Below are 25,398 nucleotides of genomic sequence, written 5' to 3' on the forward strand. Positions count from 1 at the left end.
ATGAGGTAAATGAGACACAGAGAAGTTAAGTTACCTGCCCAAGGTCACACAGCAGAGAAGTGATGGAGCCAGGATTAGAACCCGTGACCTCCGACTCCCAAGCCCCTGTTATTTCCACTGAGCCACGCTGCTTCTCACATTGTAGTCATCCCTGATGGGCTAGCCCATGACCAAGGCAACACTGCCAGGTTTTGACTCAACTATTGTAAAAGGGAGAAACATTAGAACAGAGTTTTGGGTTCTAAGTGTGCATTTTGGAATGGCACGGGGCTCAGCCAAGTGGCAGATTGCAAATACCTTACCTTTTTAAAGATCATTAAGCTCCTGCAGAAACCATCCAGAAGAGAGAAATAGCAACTTTGAGGGGGCAGAACAGGTTGCAGAAACTCCTGATCACCTCCCTCCTACCTAACCTCACTTCTCTTCTACTAGAGAAGCAGCATGGCTCAGTGGAAAGAGCCTGGGCTTTGGAATCAGAAATCATGGGTTCAAATCCTGGCTCCGCCACTTGTCAGCTGTGTGACTTTGGGCAAGTCACTTAACTTCTCTGTGCCTCAGTTCCCTCATCTCTGAAATGGGGATTAGGACTGTGAGCCCCCCGTGGGACAACCTGATCACCTTGTATCTCCCCTAGTGCTTAGAACAGTGCTTTGTACATAGTAAGCGCTTAATAAATGCCATTATTATTATTATTATTATTATTCTACTACAACCTAGTCTGCATACTTTGTCCCTCTAATGCCCACCTATTCACAGAATCTCACTTTGGTTTCTTTCCCCATCAACCACTTTTTCATACACTTCCCATTGCCTGAAAGTCTCTTGTCCATCACATCTGGCTGTTCACTACTTTCCCCATCTTCAAAACCCTACTAAAATCACATGTTCTCCAAGAAGCCTTTCCTGATTAATCTCTCTCATCCTCTCCCTATTCTCACTCTGTATAAGGTCACCCACGGACTTGAGTCTGTAGCTCCTAAAACCTTATGTACTTACACCACTCCTTAACCCCACAGCCTTTTGGTATATATCCTTATATTTGGTTACTTCCCCCGACACACCCGAATTTATTTTATTTTCTGTTTCTGTCACTATATTCTAAGCTTCTTGAGAAGCTTATTGAGAAGCAGCATGGCTCAGTGGAAAGAGCATGGGCTTTGGAGTAGAAGTCATGGGTTCAAATCCCAGCTCTGCCAATTGTCAGCTGTGTGATTTTGGGCAACTCACTTAACTTCTCTGGGCCTCAGTTACCTCATCTGGAAAATGGGGATTAAGACTATGAGCCCCCGGTGGGACAACCTGATCACCTCGTAACCTCCCCAGTGCTTAGAACAGTGCTTTGCACATAGTAGGTGCTTAATAAAAGCCATTATCATTATTATTCTTGAGGGCAGGAATCATATTTACTAACTCTATTGTACTCTTCTAATCACCTAGTACAATGCCCTGCATGGAGAAAGCATGCAGCAAATATTATTGATTGATTGATTTCCCCCCAGAACAATCCTCCACCCCTCGATAAAAATCAATATTTCTCTGATGCCAATAGGCCTACCTGACAATTGCCACTTCTTTGTTCTATGCACCTTACCATTGTTCTCACCTATTGCTATGCTGCTTTTAGAGATCTGGCCTAGGGAAGTTATTTTTCAAATGTATCCTAAAACTCCTGTGGTACAATTTTAGTTCATTTCATCTTGTGTCTGCAAGAGAGAGAGAGAATATGGAAGGAGCGGGCTGCTCGCTCTGCTTTGAGATTGATGCTGATCCAGCCTAACTCTTAGATGCTGATGACGATGATTTTAACCTGACCTTCCCCAGGGTTCAGCCCCTATCAGCAGGAGCCCCGGGCTTTTGGGAGTGCCCTAATTCAGTCAGTCAGAATTCAATGAATGCAGAGGTGTGGGTCTCCTTATTTAAGGTCACCCCTTACCTTACTGAGCCAGGGCCCTAATCTCTTGTTGAATGGATCCAATCCCCTCCTAACCAGAGGAGTCACGGGGTCAGTAGAGATTCCCTGGACCAGTGGAGCAAACACCCAGGAGGAGTCTTGAGTTGGACTGTCTTGACATCAATCATGAGTCACTGGTCTGGAGATAGGCAGACGACAGAACTTTAGCAAGGTGATGATTCATTCAGATGTGGATACGGCTCCTCAAGCAGTTTAATGCCTCCTCCTTCTTCTTGCTCTAATGGTTTGAAGACAAGATGGTAAAGTGAAAGAAACTTAAGTATGCAATAAGCACGATTGATTGATTTATTGACATACATCATGTTTAACTTGGTGGCTTAGCCAGTGATTTATATTTATTTTCTTCTCAGGCCTAGCCAAAGAAAAATTTTCCCTCCATAGCTGCTCCCTGATCTTTGCACATGGTTCATTCTTTGCACAGTGTGTGTGAACTGTCACCTCCTCCCTTTTCCTAGGGAATCAGCTTGGATCATGAAAAAGTGGTTCCCCAATGGACTCTCTGGATCAGAAGGCAAGGAGACAGTGAGAGGAATGTATCAGCCTATGTGTGAGTCACATCCCTCACACAACCACAACAGACACGACTTCATCCCTCCTCCCCTGATGTACTCTGCCTTCAGGGTAGGTGGCCTTGGCTCTCCCTGGTGTCTGAAGATATAGCTTGGGGCACTAACTGGGGTGAGACTTCACAATCTCAAGCCTGTCTCGAAAGGTCCAGATTTCTCATCATTATTTCCAATCCAGCGGACTCTGCAGCTTTCCCACACTTCATGAATCCAAGATTCCTTTAGCTCAGCATTGTGAGCTAAATAATCCAGCTTCCTTTCTGCCCCCTGGAAGCACCCTTTTCCCAGGATTGGAAGTCTGACGAAGCTCCACGCTTCTTTGGCCACCAATTTCCCACATTCAGTTTACGGGCTTCTGCTCATTTTAAAAATTTGCTTGTGAAACGTTTTAGCAGAAAAAACAATGATTAAGCAGGGTCCGGGAAGTGGTTAAGGCTTTTAAATACATTTCTGTGCCTCTTTTGTGGAAGCAGTGAGTTCATTTATTAGGGGTAGATGTGTTTAACCATTGTGTTTCATAGCAACGGAGTGCCCCCATTTGCTGAATACTGTGAAGCCAGTACATGTGACTTGTTCTCCGACCCCAAAGGCCTGAGAGATTTACACAAACAATGCTGCTCCTGCATCATGCATATATTCCACTTATTCACCTTTTTTACATCTAGTTATTTTACATTATGATTTTTTTTTAATTCTCATTTTTCTAGATTCATATAATTGAGGTAATAATCCAAGGAAGGACAAGTAGTAAACAAAGGTTTGAAGGAGGTTGAAATCATACTCCATCGTCCTTATTTGGGAAGGTTTTTGCCTTAGAATCGGGGGAGGGATTTCCTATATTTGAGGTGAAATATGCCCTGTTGCCCTTCGAAAGCATAATTATTATTACTGGCATAAAATGCATCACCAGTGCATCAGTTAAGCAAGAAAATGAGGCACACAGTGTTATTGTGGTAAAACATTATCAGGCACCTGCTGTGCATACCAGAGAGAAAAATACCTTGTTTTCCAAAAGAAAAGAATAAAACTAGACACAGAGATAATCAGATTTGACTTAAATAAACAGTGTCTAGAGCTTACAAATTGAAAGGCATGGCTAAGAAAAACATCATCTCATCCTCTAGATTGTAAACCCCTTGGGGGCAGGTATCGTCTTTACCAATTCTTTTGCATTACACACCCCTAATTGTTTAGCACAGTGGTCTGCACGGAGCCAGTGCTCAACAAATACCAAAGATGACGACGATGAGGGTGGTGGTGATGATGATAATGATGATAATGATGAAGTTAGCATCCTTTAGTTTAGAGCTACAGTCATTCATTACTGTGCTTGGTGTTTCCTAAAACTCTTCCTCATTTGCTTCTACCAGATTGGTTTGTCCACTGCTGTGGCCTCTCATAGTTCAATTGATCGTATTTATTGAGTGCTTCTTGTGTGGATAGCACCCTTACTAAAGCACCTGGGAAAGTTCAGTACTACAGAGCTGGTAGACATGTTCCCTGCCCACAGGGAGCTTACAAACTAGAGGGAGATCGCAGCCTACTCCCCATTGTTTGAAGCTATGGCTTCCTTATGACTTCCCAGAGCTGTTTTTGGTCTGGCCCATAATTGGCCACTCCACATTAGTGCTTCATTGTCTATCTTGCAGTGTGGTATAATGGGAGGAGAGAAGACTGGGCCATCATTTCCCTACTCCATAAGCATTAGAGAGGTATAGCTCAACCACCACACTTCTGTGGAGCCCCTGGTCCAGGCAGTCCACCTAGGCACCAAAGGAAAGGAAAAAACAAAGCACCTATTTTGAAGTAATTCCAAACAGACTGGGTCATCAGATTTTTTTATTTTCTGTTACCTAAGCAACCTCCTGGTCTATTCAGCCTTACTGTCATCCCCAGGGCTCACCTCTCCCTCCCTGTGCGTATCGATCCTACTGATCATCCTTCATTTTGGAATAGGCTAAGATGTCCAGAGGCTTTTTTGACAATGTAATACATCAGCGTTTTGTCTCTCAGTTAAAGTGTCTCCTTCTCGGGCACTACATCTGGAAGTTTGCCTCAGATTTTCTCTCAGACAGAGATGCCCAGCAGCAGAATAGTCACCAGGACACCATCAGGGCTGTGCCTTCATCTGATGTCAGAGCAGCTGACGTTGAGGTCGGGGGATACGACTGATAAGATTTGGGGTACTCAAACTGTCTATATAGAAGGGAATACTGGAAACATTACAAGAAGCAATACAAGAAGCAGCTTGGCTCAGTGGCTTTGGAGTCAGAGGTTGTGGGTTCAAATCCCAGCTCTTCCACTTATCAGCTCTGTGACTTTGGGCAAGTCATTTCACTTCTCTGAGCCTCAGTTACCTCATCTGTAAAATGGGGATTAAGACTCTGAGCCCCCCGTGGGGCAACCTGATCACCTTGTAACCTGCCCAATGCTTAGAATAGTGCATGGCACATAGTAAGCACTTAATAAATGCCATCATTATTAATAGTGGAAGGAACAGGAAGATGGGGTGGGGCAATTGATAAATAATTAATACCTGTGGTATTTGTTAAGCCTTTATTGACGCATGTCTACTTGTTTTGTTTTGTTGTCTGTTTCCCCCCTCTAGACTGTGAGCCAATTGTTGGGTAGGGACTGTCTCCATCTGTTGCCAAATTGTACTTTCCAAGTGTTTAGTACAGTGCTCTGCACACAGTGAGCACTCAATAAATATGAATGAATGAATGTGCCAGGCACTATTCTACGTGATGGGGTGCATACAGACAAAATGGGTTGGACACAGTACCCGTCCCATGTAGGGCTCACAGTCTCATTCCCCATTTTACAGATGGTGTAAATGAAGCCCAGAGAAGTGAAGTGACTCGACCAAGGTTACATAGCACGCAAGTGGAGGAGCTGGAATTAGAACCAATGACCTTCTGACTCCCAGGACATGTTCTGCCCACTATGCTATGCCGCTTCTGGAAGAGATGCACTGATTAATTGATCATAATGAAAGAAACAGAAAGCCAGGGTGATGAGATCAGGACAGCTACTGGCAACAGTGGAAAAAGACAATCAGGCTGCAACAGGAACAACAGGAATCTTGATCTCCAGAAAGGGCACAGGAACCAAGGACAAAAAAGAATAAAGGGAGTTCTTGGAACAATTGAGAGCAGCAATCACAGAATGACAATAAGACAATGCCACCTCTCCAGACTATCACATAGGGGTTTATCCAGCCATAAAGGTCATGACTGCCAAAATTGCCATGGCCTCTTGCAAGATAACACAAACTCTCAGGTGGGGAACACTACACTTCAAAGGTATGTGGAAAGATGACACAGACCATCCCACAGTGATGTAGAAAGAATCAGATAGGGGAATGAAACATTGGAAGGGGAGACATGAGGGGATATTAGTAGTCACTCATGACCCCTCAGGGTCCTTTTCCCCCCTTTTAGTTTGTGTGAACCACTGGCCAGGCATGGCAGTATATGGTGGTAAGCGTTTAGTACAGTGCTCTGCACACAGTAAGTGCCCAATAAATACGATTGAATGAATGGTCACCCAGTACCTTTTTGTCCAGTAAAGGACACTGCTTTGTACCCCTTCACTTCTCAGCTTATTCTTTGGTAATTGCTGGGATGACAAGATCGGGGAATTATTTATTTTGGCAGTTTACATCTAGGCATCCCAGGATGATGCTGATAGAGGGTGGTTATAGGCCACATCTGTCTGTCTGTCTGTCTCTGTGTGTGTGTGTGTGTGTGTGTGTGTGTGTGTGTGTGTGTGTGTGTGTGTGTGTAGCGATCCTCTTTCCTCTTTCTTCCCTGCCCCTATTGTACATAGAGTGACAAGAGAAGCAGGGTTGTAAATAGAGTGACAAGAGAGAAGCAGCATGGCTCAGTGGAAAGAGGCTGGGCTTGGGAGTCAGAGGTCATGGGCTTTAATCCCAGCTCTGCCACTTGTCAGCTGTGTGACTTTGGGCAAGTCACTTAACTTCTCTGGGCCTCAGTTACTTCATCTGTAAAATGGGGATTAAGACTGTGAGCCCCATATGGGACAACCTGATTACCTTGTAACTTCCCCAGCACTTAGAACACATGTGCTTTGCACATTGTAAATGATTAATAATAATAATAATAATAATAATAATAATAATAATAATAATGACATTTATTAAGTGCTTACTATGTGCAAAGCACTTTTCTAAGTAAATGCCATTAAAAAAGAGAGGCGGCATTATTGTAAATATCATTATTATATTTATTTTACCCTTCACAAATACATGGTACAATGCATTACACTCAGTGATCCCTCAGTAAACATTTCTACTACTACTAGTATCAATAATAATAATAATGATAATAATGATTGTGGCATTTTTTAAGTGCTTGCTATATGCCAGATCTTGTTCCAAGAGCTGGAGTAGATAACAGATAAATGGGTTGGACACAATTCCTGTCGCACACAGGGCTCACAGTCTTAATCCCCATTTTACAGATGATGGAATTGAGGCAGGGAGAAATGAAGTGACTTGCCCAAGGTCACACAGCAGACAAGTGGCAGAGCTGGAATTAGAATCCAGGTCCTTATGACTCCCATGCCTATGCTCTATCTACTAGGCCAATCTTCTTTTCATTCAATCGTATTTATTGAGCCCACCGTGTACTTCCCAAGCGCTTAGTACAGTGCTCTGCACACAGTAAGTGCTCAATAAATACGATTGATTGATTGATTGAGCGCTTACTGTGTGCAGACCACTGTACTAAGCACTTCTGCTAATGCTACTGCTACTGCTATGATTATCACCATCATCACCACCAGTCTGGTCTGGTTTTCAGACATTTCATGTCCTTTTGAAAATTTTTGACACCAAAGCCACCCTCTGTGGTTACCCCTGTCAAGACCGTGAGCCCGTCTTCTAGACTGTGAGCCCGTTGTTGGGTAGGGACCGTCTCTATATGTTGCCAACTTGGACTTCCCAAGTGCTTAGTCCAGTGTCCCGCACACAGTAAGCGCTCAATAAATATGATTGAGTGAATGAACGTGCCAGACTTACCCAGACCTCAGAAGAAAACACAAAGGTTGTGAAGTAATCAATCAATCACTGGTATTTATTGAATGCCTACTGTGTGCAGAACACTGTACTAAACTAGGATAGTCAAGGTGCTATGGAGGAACACTCTAGGCCAAGGCTCATACACGCAGAATCAAGACAATTTGCACAAATGGTGGCTGTGTAACATTCCCCCCCTCTAGGCTGTGAGCTTGTTGCGGGCAGGGAATGTCACTGTTTATTGTTGTATTCTTTTTTCCCAAGAGCTTACTGCAGAGCTCTGCACACAGTACATGCTTAATAAACACGATTGAATGAATGAATGAATGAATCATCACATCACCCTGCGTAAAGGCATAGCATGAGTGATGTCATGCATTTCGGGGTCCAGGTATTTAAAGTGGTCTGACTGGCCACCCTAAATTGTGAGACTCTGGTGTAGATCACACTGCTGCTTAAAAAATCCATTCCTCATACAGAGAATAGGGGCATAGAAATGGCCTGAATGATGATTTCATAATTGTATGACATACCCAGAGCCTGGCCAGGAACTGGGGAGTTCAACTAGCTAAGTCCTCATTCACCAGGTGTAGCCGTACTTAAACCAGCTTAGGAAGGGAGTTGTCAGTCACCAGAGAGAAAATTACAGGCAGTGTCCACATTAGATGAATTTTGTTCTTGTAATTTTGGTTAATAATTCTTGCCATTTCAAATCAGATTTGGTGTTTCTTGTCTAGTTAGAGGAGCTGCTATGCCACTCTGATGCATTTGTTGCAGATCTGAACAGGCCTTAATGGCGGTTGAGTTAGTTTCCTCGAGGTGTGGCAGAATCAGGGGGAGAGCTATGTTTTTGGGTTTTCCCCATTGGATGAACTCCAGAACCACTCAGTTTATCCCCAGAAAACACTCACCATATTAGTTCAATCGAACAAATGAGGACTTGTTTTATCTAGAGTTGAGCAAACACTCCAAAACCTGATTCAATTCATTTCTCTGTATTATTTTTGTTCTAATAGCTGCACTTATGTTGTCTGTCTTCATACTTGTCTCTATGGTTACCACTGCCACCCCTCAAAGAAGCTGCTGGCAAAACCTGGGGCAGCTGGGGAGAAGAATACTCACATTTTAATTTTATATTAAAGATGACGGGTGAAATTAGAACTGGCTCTCATCTCATGCAGTACTTTTTTCATGTGGTTTCCTGCTAATAAATGGTTTCTGTAGAGGATTTATTTTGGCCAAAGCTGTTTTGCAGCTTAGCGCACACTGCTTTTTTTTTTTTTGAAAGTTCATAGGCTATATTGTGTCTATAACAACGGAGTAATAAGGACTCGCAGAGAAGAGATCTATTTCCTGGTAAAGTTTAAGATTGTGGATTAGTAATTTATATCAGGTGAGCCACAGGGCAGATTCTTGATGTTGCAGGTTTTCTGAACATCACTTCACAGTCTTGGGATACAACACGACCAGGATGAATCTGCACAGGCCAAGAAGGTTTTCTTAAGGGAGTTTGCATGAAAAAAAATTCCTTCAGGATCCTATATCCTTCACAGGGCAAACCTAACCCTATATACCATTGAAAGCCAGAGGGGATTATGCTATGGAGAGAGACTGCTGTTGTGGCACCATGTCAGTACCTATAATAATATTTACTAAGAAGTTACAATTCAGGAGGCACTAAACTAAGTCCTGGAAAGAATACGGCGATACTACATAAGCATTATCATATGTTTTTTACCTCAGCAAGGAAAAATCAATGCATCAAACGCTAAGGCCACTATTTTGCCAGCACACTAGAAACTAAACTCAACTATATGTTGCCGATTGTACTTCCTAAGCACTTAGTAAACCCGTTGTTGGGTAGGGACCATCTCTATATGTTGCCAACTTGTACTTCCCAAACGCTTAGTACAGTGTTCTGCACACAGTAAGCGCTCAATAAATATGACTGAATGAATGAAAGCGCTCAATAAATATGAATGAATGAATGAATAAAGCCCACAGGTGCTTATAAGTCTGTCCTGGTAGTATTGTTAGCAGTTTAGCAAGACATATATTGTTGGTACTGTAAAGCATATTAATCTTGTTCATCTGACTTCTGTCTTGACTGAATTGCCTTGACACAATCACTGTCAATTCATTGCCAGCAGCCTAGGGGTTAATAGACTAGATTGTAATAAAGACTTTTCTTTATATTTTCTGCTATATTAAATAAAAAATCCTCCAGCCTGATTTCCAGTTTCTGAATATTTTCTCTGTTACTGATTTGTTCTGAGTGGCCCCCTTATTAGAGCATGGTTTTTTTTTTTTTTTGACTCCACATGGTTTAAGATAGATAATCTGAGGGTTGAGGTTATGAAAAATGAAATTTCAACTCGAGTTAAGAGGAAAGGTTTAGCAGTGAACTTCACAGAGCCACAAATCACGCTGAGGCAGTCAGGGCCAAAGCCTGGCTTATAAGGCCTTGGGTTCTTGAGAGGATTGTGAACCCTGGGTGTTAGCTTGGGAGGGAAAGAAAATTCCCCAGGCTTGGCATCTGAAGGCATCAAGGCTATCTGTGTCATGGGAGTCTATCTCCTCATGGCACTAACAGGTACTGAATATTTAGAATAAACTCTGAGGTGAACAAATACATCTTCTTAGCTATTTGCAGTCTGGCTATCCAGAAGTGAGTCAATGCTCACATTAAAGAGCAGTACCAACTCCTCTTCTCTTATTCTACTCTCCCAAGCACTTAATACAGTGCTCTGTTCTCAGTAAGTGCTCAATAAATAGAATTGAGTGAATGATCAAGAGCCAGGGGAACAGGGCTGGATTGATGGGGTCTGTGGTGCTGAGCAGAGACAGGCTGTCAGTCAGTCAGTCGGTCAGTCATACTTATTGAGCACCTTTGTGGCCAGAGCACTGTACTAAGCACTTGGGAGAGAGTACAATACAACAACAGGCACATTTCCTGCCCACAACAAGCTTACTGTCTGAGGACCCCTAGAGCCCCCCTTCTAGACTGTGAGCCCATTGTTGGATAAGGATTGTCTCTATTTGTTGCTGAATTGTACTTTCAAAGCACTTAGTATGGTGCTCTGCATACAGTAAGCGCTTAATAAATATGATTGAATGAATGAATGAATGAATGAATGAATGAATGAAGTGAGAGTAAGGAAAGGTGCTTGAGGGGTGGAAGTTTTGATGTTTTCTCCTCTAACTAATGGGATGAAGAAGCCACTTAGACAACACAAACTCTCAGCTGAGGAACACTTCAAAATATGCGGAGATATGACACAGACCACCCCAAAGTGATGTAGATAGAAGGAACCAGCGAGGGGAATGAAACCTTGAAAGGGGAGACTTGAGGGGTTAGCAGTAGTTGCTCTGGACCCCTCAGGGTCTCCTCAGTCCTGTTGGGTTGTGTGAATCACTGGCCAGGGGCATGCCAGTATGTTTTGATTACAGGGAGGACAAAGGTCAGCTCAAAGAAAAGAATGTGCATTCTTGGAGAGGTACAAGCTATTCAGGTTGGACATATACCATGTCTCATGTGAGGCTCACAGTCTTAATTCCCATTTTATCAATGAGGTAACTGAGGCACGGAGAAGTTACGTGACTTACCTAGGGTTGTAGTGCAGGAAAGTGGTAAAGGTAGGATGAGAACCCAGGTCCTCTTACACACAGACCTGTGCTCTACCCACTAGGAAACGCTACTTCTAAGAACTTTCAGGCCTTCCCCTGTCACCATCATCTGCTCCATCAGGGAAATGATTCATCCTAAAAGTCAAAAAGCAGCTGAAATGGGCAAAAATGTCCATTTGACACGTGTGTGTGTGTGTGTGTGTGTGTGTGTGTGTGTGTGTGTGCGTGTGCACAGTAGTCCTTTGGTATTCACAGGAGATTGGTTAGAGAAACTGCCATGAAAGGGTAAAACCAGGCAGTGTGACCTAAGCGCTTAGTACAGTGCTCTGCACACAGCAAGCGCTCAATAAATATGATTGATGATGACCTAGTGGTTACAGCATGAGTCTGGGAGTCAGAACGACCTTGGTTCTAATCCTGTCTCTGCCACTTGTCTACTATTTGACCCTGGGCAAATCACTTCACTTCTCTGCACCTCAGTTATCACATCAGTAAAATGGGGATTAAGACTGTGAGCCCCACGTGGGACATTGACTGTGCCCACCCTGATTAGCTTGTATCCACTCTAGTGTTTAGTACAATGCTTGGCACAAAGTGCTTAACAAATACCATAGAAAAAGAAACTCTAATATCACCTGTCCCTGATTTCAGTTGCATTTAACACACTAGAAACTTCCTTTTACAATTCAGACCTGTCCAGGCTTCCCTGGAGGGACAAGATGACAGCCAAAGTAGGGCCAAGGTGGCTTGTGGCCAAAGATATGGCAGACACCAGGTACTGAGGGTGGGGTGGAAGCATGGGCCCAGTCAACAACAAAGAGGCAAGACTGTGAACAAAAGCATCTGGGAATGAATAGGGAAATATATATATATATATATATATATATATATATATATATATATATATACACATATATATATATATATACATATATATATATATCTGTATATCATGTGTATATATCTGTGTATTGTATGCATATGTCTACAATTTATTTACATATATGTTCATCAATTTATTTATTTATATTAGTGTCTGTCTCCCCCGCCAGACTGTGAGCTTATTGTGGGCAGAATGGGTCTGTTTGTTTTTACATTGTACCCTCTCAAATGCTTAGTATAGTGCTTTGCCCAAGTAAGCTCTCAATAAATACGATTGGATGAGTGAATGAAGGAAATATATGTGTGTGTCCTTGGTTGTGTACAGATACACACACACACACACACACACACATGCACACACGCACACACATTATATTCCAATTCTTTTACCCACCAAAATGAAATCATCTTCAGAAGGGATGAATCCCAAGGAACTAACATTTCTTATGACTCACATAATCCATGGGAAAAGCATTCCCTAAAACTGTTAGATTGGACATATAACCATAATCCTCAGTGAAATCCAACATAACTCTTATTGTTAGAGTGCTCCTTACCTTTTCAAGATAGTCAGTATTTGCAGAACAGCTGTGTTCACAGCAAGATACCCTATAACACACCTGTCATTTGGCAGGCTGAAAAGGTGCTACTTACAATTGTAGTTAAACAAAATGGGACATTCAGACGTGAGAATATATTTGGTGAACACCATCTCTTTGCCACACAGATGAATGAATAATTGAATATCTGGCTCTGCTACTTGTTGGTTGTGTGGTCTTGGTCAAGTCACTTCACTTCTCTGTGCCTCAGTTACTTCATCTGTAAAATGAAGTACATTGTAAAATGTAAAATGAAGTCCCCCCCATCTCCCCCACCTTGCCTCCTTTCCCTCCCCACAGCACCTGTATATATGTATATATGTTTGTATGTATTTATTACTCTATTTATTTTATTTGTACATATTTATTCTATTTTTTTTACTTTGTTAATATGTTTTGTTTTGTTGTCTGTCTCCCCCTTCTAGACTCTGGGCCTGCTGTTGGGTAGGGACCGTCTCTATATATTGCCAACTTGTACTTCTCAAGCGCTTAGTACAGTGCTCTGCACAAAGTAAGCACTCAATAAATACAATTGAATGAATGAATGAATGGGGATTAAGACTGTAAGCCCATGTGGGACAGGTACTGTGTCCAACCTGATTTGCTTGTATCCTCCCCAGCACTTAGTACAGTGTCTGGCACATAGTAAGTGCTCAATAAATACAATTGAATGAATGAAGGAAATTGAAGAACAGAAATGTCCAAGCTCAAACATCAGGCAAATGGCAGAGCCAAGATTATAACCCAAATCTCCTGACTCCCAGTGTTCTTGCCACTGGGCCATGCTGCTTCACACATTTAAAACCTAATCATAATGGTTTACATATCTATATATCTATATATATATATATCTGTATAATTGTACACATAATCAGGAGAACTAATTCTCTGGAGAAGACACTAATGCTAGGAAAAATCCAGGAAAAACATGGAAGAGGAAGATCAGCAGCTAGATGGATAGAAACAATAACAACAATAATGGAAGAACTGTTAGAAAGGTTGGAGATTATGACAGTAGACAGGACGTTCTGGAGAAAGTATATTCATGGAGTCACTATGAATTGGAAATGACTCAACACCTCTTAATAATAAAAATGTACATCTATATATATATATATATATATATAGAAATTGCTAAAATCTGAAATTTAGTTTAGTAGACCACGTATATGAACACAACCCACTGGGGGAAAAACAACATGGTTTCAGTCAGAGGAGAAGAAATCATGTTTCACTATACCCCTGGAGGTTTTGACAACATTAATAGACATGGAGATATAACAGCATCAGAGGGTAGTATAGATTTGGATTTCCAAAGGGTGTCTAATGAGGTTTTACATCATTTTTTTTTAAAGGAAGCTAAAGTGTTATAGGATCAGAAAGTATGCTCCCTCCTCAATAGTAAGTCAGGTAATTAATTGAAAATACAGAGTAGGGGAAAAATGTCCTTTTTCTGAGTGTAGGCAACACTTAGCAGAGTCCCTTAGTTTTGTTAACCAACCAATTACTCAATTTATCAATACCTTTGTTAAGCACCATCATAAATGATCAGGAAGACAGAGTGTGCAGTGAAATCTCCAAGGTGGTTATGACACTATGCTTGTCTCTGTGGTTTATTGATGTGCTTTTGGTAATGAACTGGAGGAAGGTGCTACAAAGCTGCTGAATGTATGGCCAGAAATATGTTGTAATGTACTCTCCCAAGCACTTAGTACAGTGCTCTGCATACAGTAAGTGCTCAATAAATACAATTAAATGAATAAATGAATGTCTCTCCTGGCGTCCTCCTCCCTCTCCTTGGTGCGGGGGGCAATAGAATTAATCATCATAAGCTTTGCTGAAAATAGATGATGCACCCAGAGAATGATAGAATGATACTGAGTTTCATCTGAACTATCTGTCAGGACTCAGGAAAGGGATTTTAGAAACAGTGACAACACTTTCCCAAAATTGTAGGTTAAATGTACGACAGCTGCCTAAAGTCCAACAGAATTCTGGACATCATCAGGGAAGACATAAAAAACAGAAGCAAAGAGTAAGGTTTGCCATTCTATAAAGCTACAGTAGTGAGACACTTGGTGTATGTTGCCACTGATTATCTTGTATCTACGCTAGTGCTAAGGACAGTGCTTGGCAATTAGAACTTAACAAATCCTACAATTGTTCTTTTATCATTACTTTGGAAAGGATGGATCAGATCTTGTACAGGTGCAGAGGAAGGACACCCATCAGAATCAGGGGCTCAGAGCAACTTCTCTTTGAGGAGAGATAGGAAAGATTTAGACTCTTCAGGCTGTAAAGAAAAAGGTGAAGAAATGGAGTGATTTAAGTTTAAAGTAATAAAGGATGTAGAAAGGGAGATGTGGGAGGGTTGTTCACTGAATCCAATATAAACAGGATTAGGGGTCCTGCACTGAATCTGTAAAGAAGTAATTTCAGGACTCCCAAAAGGAGATGCTTTTTTCAGAAGGGTTATTAAACACATGGACTTTGTTTGTACAGAAAATGTAGAATATAGAGATAGGTTAAAAAAAAGAACTCAGTGAAATGAATGGATGAAAGGCCCACACTAGATTGTTAGAAGGAAAACAAGGATATTAGCTAGCCCAACCATAAAAATAACAATGGCTATCAAGGAGGGGAACCACCAGAGTTTCTTTAATAATCTTTTAGCCTGGCTGAAGACAGCAGGGTGCATCATTAGACTCAACAGGGTGGGCTTGGGGTAGCTTTAGTCCAGTGCAGTGGGGCATCAATTATATACTTGGTTACCTATGGTGCCACTCTCCCCCATTCTAGCCAAAGGTACACTTTCCAGTTATTTTTCTTCATGGATATTGAAAAGCAAAGTCAATATGAGTTCTCGATGGGTTCTACTCTGTTCAACAGCTGTTGAATTCTTACCACATTACCCAAATGTCTGAACTAAATTGAAAAAAAAACTTAATTACAAAATAATTTACATGAAAACAAAATTCAACTTTAATGTGATTATGTATAACATGCATTCTTATATAATTGTTTATAAATATATAATTACAACTTTAAATGCATGTATAAAGATACATATGAATCTGTTATATGTATACAGGTATATATATATATATATATATATATATATATATATAATCTGTGTATGCAGATTCATATGAAAATATAGTGGAACCAAATGTAGAAGTTTCCACAGAACATAAGCTTTACCTAATGAGCTCCCGCTCTCAGGTCTCATTTATGTATCCCTAGCATCCACAAAGTATTCACTCACTCTGTGTTTAAAAATAGATAAAAGAGAAATTGCATTTGCAAAGGGTATTTTAATTTTTGGTGCCAGAAAACAGTTTACTCTATTTTAGGAATTATTTACCAAGAGAGATAGGATGCACTGTGAAATAAAATGGACTCACTAAGGGTTATTTTCTAGCTTTGCCAAAAGGCAAGAGAAAAATGATTTTCAAGCTGTTTAGATGCACACGCTTTGGCCACAAGCAATAGGCAGGTGTTGCCAGTGGAAACTGCTTTTAGAAATCCAGAAATGGTAAATATGTGTCACAGTGTAGGTGGGTAGCTCAGGGTGGAATGATACATTGAATTTCAGCAACACAGGGCTTGAAAACAATGTCATTCAAAGCTTTTCAGCAATTGAAGCTATTTCATACATTTTTTTGCAAACTTTATCATCTCCTATCGAGTTTCAGGGATCATCTGGGGTTTAGAGCTAGATGCAGTGATGATGGTAGCGGTCTTTGGAAACCACTATTGATTTTGTCCGTGAGCTAAATGACTCCCAAGAATTAAAATTATATCTCCTTTAAGAGGTCTTCCCTGACTAAATCTTCATATTTCCATCCTATTTTCCCTCCCCTCTGTGTAACTAATTCTCCTGGCTCTGTACCCCTCAAGTACTTTGGCATTCACCCCAGTTCCAGTCCTGCGCACTTATGTATATATCTTGATTCTTTAAATTCTGTTGCTTCTTTCATTTGTAATTTGTTTTAATCTCTGCCTTCTGTGATAGGCTATAAACTCCTAATTGGCAGGGATACCATCTCTATTGTAGTGTTCTCTCTATTGTAATGTCCTCCCCCAAGTGCTTAGTGCAGTGCTCTGCACACAGTATGCGCTCACTAAATACCACTGATTGATTAACTGGTTGCCCAAGTCAGTGGTCAAACTAACCCACTGAGGAACCACACACAGTTTTGCATTAAAGGAGGAAATGACAAAGAGACAGAACCAAGTAATCAAAGGAACTCAGTGGGGAAAAAAATGCTGCTGTGGTTACCAGTGAGGATGATCTCTGGCCCTGAGAAGCTATATTTAACATGCAGTTGTGTATCATGTCGATATAGGCTAATGTTTTCTTACCATCTTAATATTCCATTTGATTCTGCATCTTAGGAAGTAAGTTGATGCAATCATCATTCCTGACACTTCAGAGGAAGAGGTAGTTGCAAACATTGTGAATTGTTTACCTAGTGACACAGTTAATCAGCAGTAATGGTCGGATTAAAATACATTCAGAAATGATGAGTCCCTATACTACCCCATACTAGGGAGTCTATTGTCTATCTGATTTAAGAATGAGATCAGGTCAGTTTTCTGCTTCCTGAACTACTTAAATAGTCATACAGATAAATAAGTAGGACCTACAATCATTTTTCAAATGATTAAGCTTTAGAGCTTTTTGTTTTGTTTTCAACACAACCTTGAAGGAATAGGTTTAGAAGAGAACTCATACTCCTATAATCCCAAGTCAGAAAAAAAAAAAAAAAAAAATATATATATATATATATATATATATATATATATATACACACACAAACACACGGTGCTGGACAGAGTTCTTCCTTGATGGCTTTCACTTAAGAAGGTCACATCAGGATTTCAATGATCTGCAAGTCCTTTCCTTAATCTCCTTAGGCTAGTAAGTTTGGATGGAGATAATTTTGGGGCAAAGATGAAAAGATGAAATCAATTTGATAACTGTGGTATTTCTTAAGTGCTTACTATGTACCAAGCACTGTACTAAGTGCTGGGGTAGCTAGCAGCTAAGCAGGTCAGATAAAGCCTCTGCCCCACATGGGGTTCAGAGTCGAAGTGGGAGGGAGAACAGTTACTGAAGCTCCATTTTATAGATGAGAAAACTGAGGCCCAGCGAAGCCAAAGTACTAAAACAAGTCCTCATAGAAGATACGAGGCATAGGTGGAATTTAGAACCCAGGTAGCCTGATTCCCATGCCTGTGCTCTTTCCCTTTTGAGCTGTATCTGATGGCTGAAAGAAAAGTTATAGCCAATGGGGAAATAACTGTGCCTTTTCTTTAAGAGTGTTATTTGTACAAGCACAAGTGATAGCCAGCACAAAGTAGATTAGTCTGAGAACAAATAGAGAATTAATAACTTGTCAAATCGGGGCATGCCTAAGCATTCTGAACATGAAGGTTGACATTAAAAAAAAAACTTGGCTATTAATCCATTCAAAGTGACACTTTCACCACTTCCTTCAGACACCTTCCCTGCAAATTTCCCCTGAGTAGCTGTACTGAGAAACCTCTCCATATGTTTTTAACTTTCCATCCTGAGATAGATGCTTCATAAGAAAATATGATTTTTTTCAGGAATTTAATTCAGGACACATCAGTCTCTTTTTTGACTACCTTGACTACCTTTTTGGCCACCTTAAAAATTCAAAACATTTTGCTATAACTTCCTGTACCAGTTATTTTGTACTCAGCATGATTCTCACATGAATAGGGAAGAAAATCCTAGAGAGTGTTTTCTGCAACTCCAAGAATACAACAGTTTAGAAGACCGAGAAGTTCATTGGAAGTGTGAGTTTGGAAAAGTGTCCCAAGGTGTTGAAGAGAATGTCTTGCATCTCCCGAATGAAAATTACCTTAAAAAATCCCATCTAGTTTCAAATCAGTGTGAGAATCATGAAATTCCAACATTGACTAATCTGAGAGCATGGGCCAGGGAATTATAGAGAAGCTGCATGGCTCAGTGGAAAGAGCACACGCTTTGGAGTCAGAAGTCATGGGTTCAAATGCCGGCGCTGCCAATTGTCAGCTATGTGACTTTGGGCAAGTCACTTCACTTCTCTGTGCCTCAGTTCCCTCATCTGTAAAAGGGGGATTAAGACTGTAAGCCCCACGTGGGACAACCTGATCACCTTGTAACCTTCCCAGTGCTTAGAACAGTGAGCCCGTTGTTGGGTAGGGACTGTCTCTATATGTTGCCAACTTGAACTTCCCAAGCACTTAGTACAGTGCTCTCCACACAGTAAGTGCTCAATAAATAAGATTGAATGAATGAATGAATGAATGCTTTGCACATAGTAAGCGATTAATAAATGCCACCATTATTATTAATTAGAAGGACCAGGGTTCTAATTTTGGCTCCTCCACTTGTCTGCTATGTGACTTTGTCAAGTCACAAGTTCTGTGGATCTCAGTTACTTCATCCGTAAAATGGGGATTAAGACTGTGAGCCCCATGTGGGACATGGACTGTGTCCAACATGACTAGCTCGTATCTACGCTAGCACTTAGTACAGTGCCTGGCACATAGTAAGGGCCTAACAAATACTATAAAAACCAACCAAAAAAAAAAACCAGATATTTGTTTTCTCTTCAAGGTATCCTAGTCCATTTAAACATCCTCTTCCCCTAGGGAAAAGAAGAAAGGATAAGTTCACAACATATTCTCTTGCTCCAAAACTATAATTAGGTTCTACTTTTGGTTTAGGTTTTTATTATGTGTATAGTCAAAAAATGAAGGGGAATCATTATTGATATTTAAGGAATTGCAAACTGTACTTTGTATTATTGGAAGCTCGGTGCCACATTGAAATTTTTTCACTCATTGGTATCTCTTCCTACTGCTGCCACCCCAAGGACTTGTAAAGTCCTTTCTGCTATGGAGTAGTTTTCCATTCTTTATAGTACAGCATCACCCTCTCCTCTTACACCCCCCCCCCCCAAAAAAAAAGGACAGAACCATCCTTTCCCTTCTTCTTGGAGCCAGTAGGCAGAAATGAAAGGAAAAATCAAGTAACAAAGGGCTTTTATGCCTTCATTCAGAAGAGAGATGAGGAGTAGGGTTGGGTTGCTTTTCTAGCCAGCTTTTAATAAGAAACATTGTATTTGTTAACTGTTTCCAAAGTGCCAAGCACCGTACAAAGCCCTGAGGTAGATTCAGGATAATCAGAGGACACAGACCCTGTTCCAAATGGGGCCCACAGTAACTCCCACTATGTTTAACAGTAACATTCTCACTTTTACCAGTGCCTCTTTTCTAGTTCACAAAGTGACAGACACATACAGACTAGAAGCTGGAGGTTTTGTGTGGTTGTCTGAGTGTACATATGTGTCATTTGAAAAAGAACAGGCATTAGGTTTCTACCCTTTGGAATGAGCAGTCACGTGATCTGGGGGGACCAGCAAAATGTTGAGGTGCAGTTGGTTTTTTTAATGGTATTTTAAGCACTAACTATGTGCTAGGCACTGTACTAAGCGCTGGGGTATATATAAGCAAATCGGGTTGGGCATAGCCCCCATCCCAAATGGTGCTCTTAATCCCCATTTTACGGATGAGGTAACTGAGGCACAGAAAAGTGAAGTGGCTTGCCCAAGGCCACACAACAGTCAAGTGGCGGAGCTGGGATTAGAATCCTAGTCCTTCTGATGCTCAGGTAAACCAATGCTCTTTCCACTAGGCCACACTGCTTCCCTATATAATTGCTCTCACAGAATATGTCTACTTCATTCTGTCTTGCTTTAGGATTGCCATAAATGGCTATTTAATAGGAATCATGGCCTTCCCCCCATCCTTCGTTTTAAGCACCTCTGCTAGGTCTGTGTGTGAAGAACAAGGGCTGTTGCTCTTTCACATTCAAAGGTAAATTTCCCACACTCCTTATTGTCAAGAAGCTTGACTTGCTCACAGTGTTGAAGGACCGTGCTAAAACACAAATTGTTCCCCCACAAAAGAATGAGGCAAATATTAAATGCGTCCGCAGAAAGAAAGAAAAGAGATACCTTAAACTGTGTGTGATACAAACTACCCCAGTCTTGCTGTTCTCTCACCCATATAAAGGACCATAAAGAAAGGGAGGGAGGAGGAAGTAACTATGCTCCTGAGTTGGCAGTCAGAAGTTAATCTTAACAAGTAAATGATTGTATCTCCTTAAATATACATTCATTGCTGGAGATGGAACAGTGAGTGAGGAATCCAGCCTTGAAAAGAAAAAAACAGGTAAAGCGAGAAACAACCCTATAGCCAGCAAGTTCTCTGGAGAACTGAAAGGGAATATATCAGTTTCTAAGAACTGGAATTTAGCTTTCGTTCCTCGGGAGAAGGTTGACAAGTCCTAACCAAGTGGAAAGTGAGAAATGTGGTTTCAGCAGAGTTTAGAAGATAAACTTTGTTTTCAGGGGACACATGACTAAAGGAAATTATCAACCAATTGTATTTATTAAAAGCTTACTGTGTGCAGAGCATTGAACTATGTTCTTGGGACAGTACAAGAGCACTGGGGGACATTCCCTGCCCACAATGAGCAAAAATATTCAGTCATATTTGTTGAGTGCTTACTATGTGCAAAGCACTGAACTAAGCACTTGGGAGAGTACAATATAACACCAAATAGACACATTCCTACACACAACGAGCTCACAGTCTAGAGACGAGTTCACAGTTTAGATCAGTGTTGTTCATTCATTTATCAGAGTGTAAAAAATTCAAAATTTGTGTAGAATCCTACATTCTACTACAGACAAAAGCAAACCAATTGATTTTAATGACATATCCTGAACCTTCCTAGTGGAAGTCTTCAAAATGCATCGACACAACAAAAAGTATATTTGCCCTCCAAACTTTGCACTGATTCTACCTTTTTCAGCCCTGTTCATGAAAAACCTATGGAATCCATTGTGCTGGAAGATTTGCAGGCTGACATTTTGAGCTATCAAGCAGGGTTAGATAAACGTGGGAGAAGGAGGCTTGCAATGTTTGCGATTAGAGGGAAAAGATGGGAATGGTAAAAGATACATTCCCAGTCATTAGACTGAAGGTCATGGAAAACACCTTTTATTCCAAGTTTCCTTTGGTACCACTGTTTAAAACAAAAAAGATGGATTTACCTAGTGTGACATGTTCTACTAAATATTCAGTATTCACAGGATTATCCTTTATTTTATTCACAACAGCCCTGTACTCTAGTGATTTAAATGCTCTTTTCTGCAGGAATGGTGGGTAGGTGAAGCCAAACTAATCATTATTCTGAATTCTGAAAACTGAAAATGAGGGAAGCTGCATGGCCCTGTGGAAATAGCTCAGGCATGAGAGTCAGAGGACCAGGGTTCTAATCCCAGCTCTGCCACTTATCTACTCTGTGACTTTGGGTAAGTTAAACAACTTCTCTGTGCCTCATTTACCTCATCTGTAAAGAGACATTTAATCCTCCTCCCTCCAATTGAGACTGTGAGACTGTGAGCCCCATGTGGGCTACCACCCCCTCCAGATTCTTGTAGCCGTCATCTATCGCCCTCCCGGCCCCACTTCCAACTTCTTTAACAACTTTGACCCCTTCCTCACCTTCCTTCTCTCCTTCTCCATGCCCACTCTGATCCTCAGAGACTTCAATATCCATATGGATATCCCTAAGGACTCCTCTGCCGCCCGTCTTCTATCTCTCCTTGACGCTGTCAACCTCTTCCTCCACCCCACCTCACCCACTCACCAACTTGGTCATACCCTCGACCTCATCATTTCCTACCACTGCACTGTGTCCACCCTCACCAACTCTGTAATCCCTCTCTCTGATCATAATCTTCTCACCTGCCTCCTCACTCACACTCCTTTCCCCTGTAAATCCGTATTACTCCCTCACAGAGATCTCCGCTCTCTGGACCCCACCCATCTTTCGGAGCGCCTCACACCCCACCTCGCCGCCCTCTCCTCTCTACCCAGTCTTGATGATCAGATTACTGCTCTCAACTCTACCCTTTCTACTCAGCTAGACTCGCTCGCTCCCCTTTCCCTTCGCCGCTCTCGCACCACTAACCCACAGCCCTGGATCACTGCCACTGTCCGTCTCCTTCGCTCTTATGCTCGAGCTGCCGAACGCTGCTGGGGAAAGTCTAAACACCATGCCAACCTCGTTCACTTCAAGTTTATCCTTTCCTGCATTAACCCAGCCCTCTCTTCTGCCAGACAAAACTATTTCTCCTCCCTTATTGACACCCATGCCCATCACCCCCGCCAGCTCTTCCGTACATTCAACTCCTTTCTCAGGCCCCCAGTTCCTCCCCCTCCTCCTTCCCTCACCCCCAACGATCTGGCCTCCTACTTCAATCAATCAATCAATCAATCAATCATATTTATTGAGCGCTTACTATGTGCAGAGCACTGTACTAAGCGCTTGGGAAGTACAAATTGGCAACATATAGAGACAGTCCCTACCCAACGGTGGGCTCACAGTCTAAAAGGGGGAGACAGAGAACAAAACCAAACATACTAACAAAATAAAATAAATAGAATAGATATGTACAAATAAAATAAATAAATAAATAAATAGAGTAAAAAATATGTACAAACATATATACATATATACAGGTGCTGTGGGGAAGGGAAGGAGGTAAGATGGGGGGATGGAGAGGGGGACGAGGGGGAGAGGAAGGAAGGGGCTCAGTCTGGGAAGGCCTCCTGGAGGAGGTGAGTTCTCAGCAGGGCCTTGAAGGGAGGAAGAGAGCTAGCTTGGCGGATGGGCAGAGGGAGGGCATTCCAGGCCCGGGGGATGATGTGGGCCGGGGGTTGATGGCGGAACAGGCGAGAGCGAGGTACGGTGAGGAGATTAGCGGCGGAGGAGCGGAGGGTGCGGGCTGGGCTGTAGAAGGAGAGAAGGGAGGTGAGGTAGGAGGGGGCGAGGGGATGGACAGCCTTGAAGCCCAGGGTGAGGAGTTTCTGCCTGATGCGCAGATTGATTGGTAGCCACTGGAGATTTTTGAGGAGGGGAGTGATATGCCCAGAGTGTTTCTGGACAAAGATAATCCGGGCAGCAGCATGAAGTATGGATTGAAGTGGAGAGAGACATGAGGATGGGAGATCAGAGAGAAGGCTGATGCAGTAGTCCAGACGGGATAGGATGAGAGCTTGAATGAGCAGGGTAGCGGTTGGGATGGAGAGGAGTTAGTTTCATTAACAAAATTAAATCCATCAGGTCCGACCGCCCCAAAATCTCTTCCCCCCTTTCTCCAACCCCCCGGCTCTCAACACTCTCTGCTACTCTCCCATCCTTCCCAGCAGTATCCTCAGAGGAGCTCTCCTCCCTCCTCTCAAGTGCTACTCCGGCCACCTGTGCTTCTGACCCCATTCCCTCTCATCTCATGAAATCTCTCGCTCCATCCCTTCTCCCCTCCTTAACTTCCATCTTCAACCACTCACTCTCCACTGGTTCCTTCCCCTCTGCCTTCAAACATGCCCATGTCACTCCCATCCTAAAAAAACCCTCTCTTGACCCCACCTCACCTTCTAGTTATCGTCCCATATCCCTCCTACCATTCCTTTCGAAACTCCTTGAACGAGTTGTCTACACACGCTGCCTAGAATTCCTCAACAACAACTCTCTCCTCGACCCCCTCCAGTCTGGCTTCCGTCCCCTTCATTCCACGGAAACTGCCCTCTCAAAGGTCACCAATGACCTTCTGCTTGCCAAATCCAACGGCTCATACTCTGTCCTAATCCTCCTCGACCTCTCAGCTGCCTTTGACACTGTGGACCACCCCCTTCTCCTCAACACGCTATCTGACCTTGGCTTCACAGACTCCGTCCTCTCCTGGTTCTCCTCTTACCTCTCCGGTCATTCATTCTCAGTCTCTTTTGCAGGCTCCTCCTCCACTTCCCATCCTCTTACTGTGGGGGTTCCCCAAGGTTCAGTGCTTGGTCCCCTTCTGTTCTCGATCTACACGCACTCCCTTGGTGACCTCATTCGCTCCCACGGCTTCAACTATCATCTCTACGCTGATGACACCCAGATCTACATCTCTGCCCCTGCTCTCTCCCCCTCTCTCCAGGCTCGTATCTCCTCCTGCTTTCAGGACATCTCCAACTGGATGTCCGCCCGCCACTTAAAGCTCAACATGTCGAAGACTGAACTCCTTGTCTTCCCTCCCAAACCTTGTCCTCTCCCTGACTTTCCCATCTCTGTTGACGGCACTACCATCCTTCCCGTCTCACAAGCCCGCAACCTTGGTGTCATCCTCGACTCCGCTCTCTCATTCACCCCTCACATCCAAGCCATCACCAAAACCTGCCGGTCTCAGCTCCGCAACATTGCCAAGATCCGCCCTTTCCTCTCCCTCCAAACTGCTACCCTGCTCATTCAAGCTCTCATCCTATCCCGTCTGGACTACTGCACCAGCCTTCTCTCTGATCTCCCATCCTCATGTCTCTCTCCACTTCAATTCATACTTCATGCTGCTGCCCGGATTATCTTTGTCCAGAAACGCTCTGGGCATATTACTCCCCTCCTCAAAAACCTCCAATGGCTACCAATCAATCTGCGCATCAGGCAGAAACTCCTCACCCTGGGCTTCAAGGCTGTCCATCACCTCACCCCCTCCTACCTCACCTCCCTTCTCTCCTTCTACAGCCCAGCCCGCACCCTCCGCTCCTCCGCCGCTAATCTCCTCACCGTACCTCGTTCTCGCCTGT

Source organism: Tachyglossus aculeatus, chromosome 1 (genome assembly GCF_015852505.1).
Source record: "Tachyglossus aculeatus isolate mTacAcu1 chromosome 1, mTacAcu1.pri, whole genome shotgun sequence".
NCBI classification, from domain to species: domain Eukaryota; kingdom Metazoa; phylum Chordata; class Mammalia; order Monotremata; family Tachyglossidae; genus Tachyglossus; species Tachyglossus aculeatus.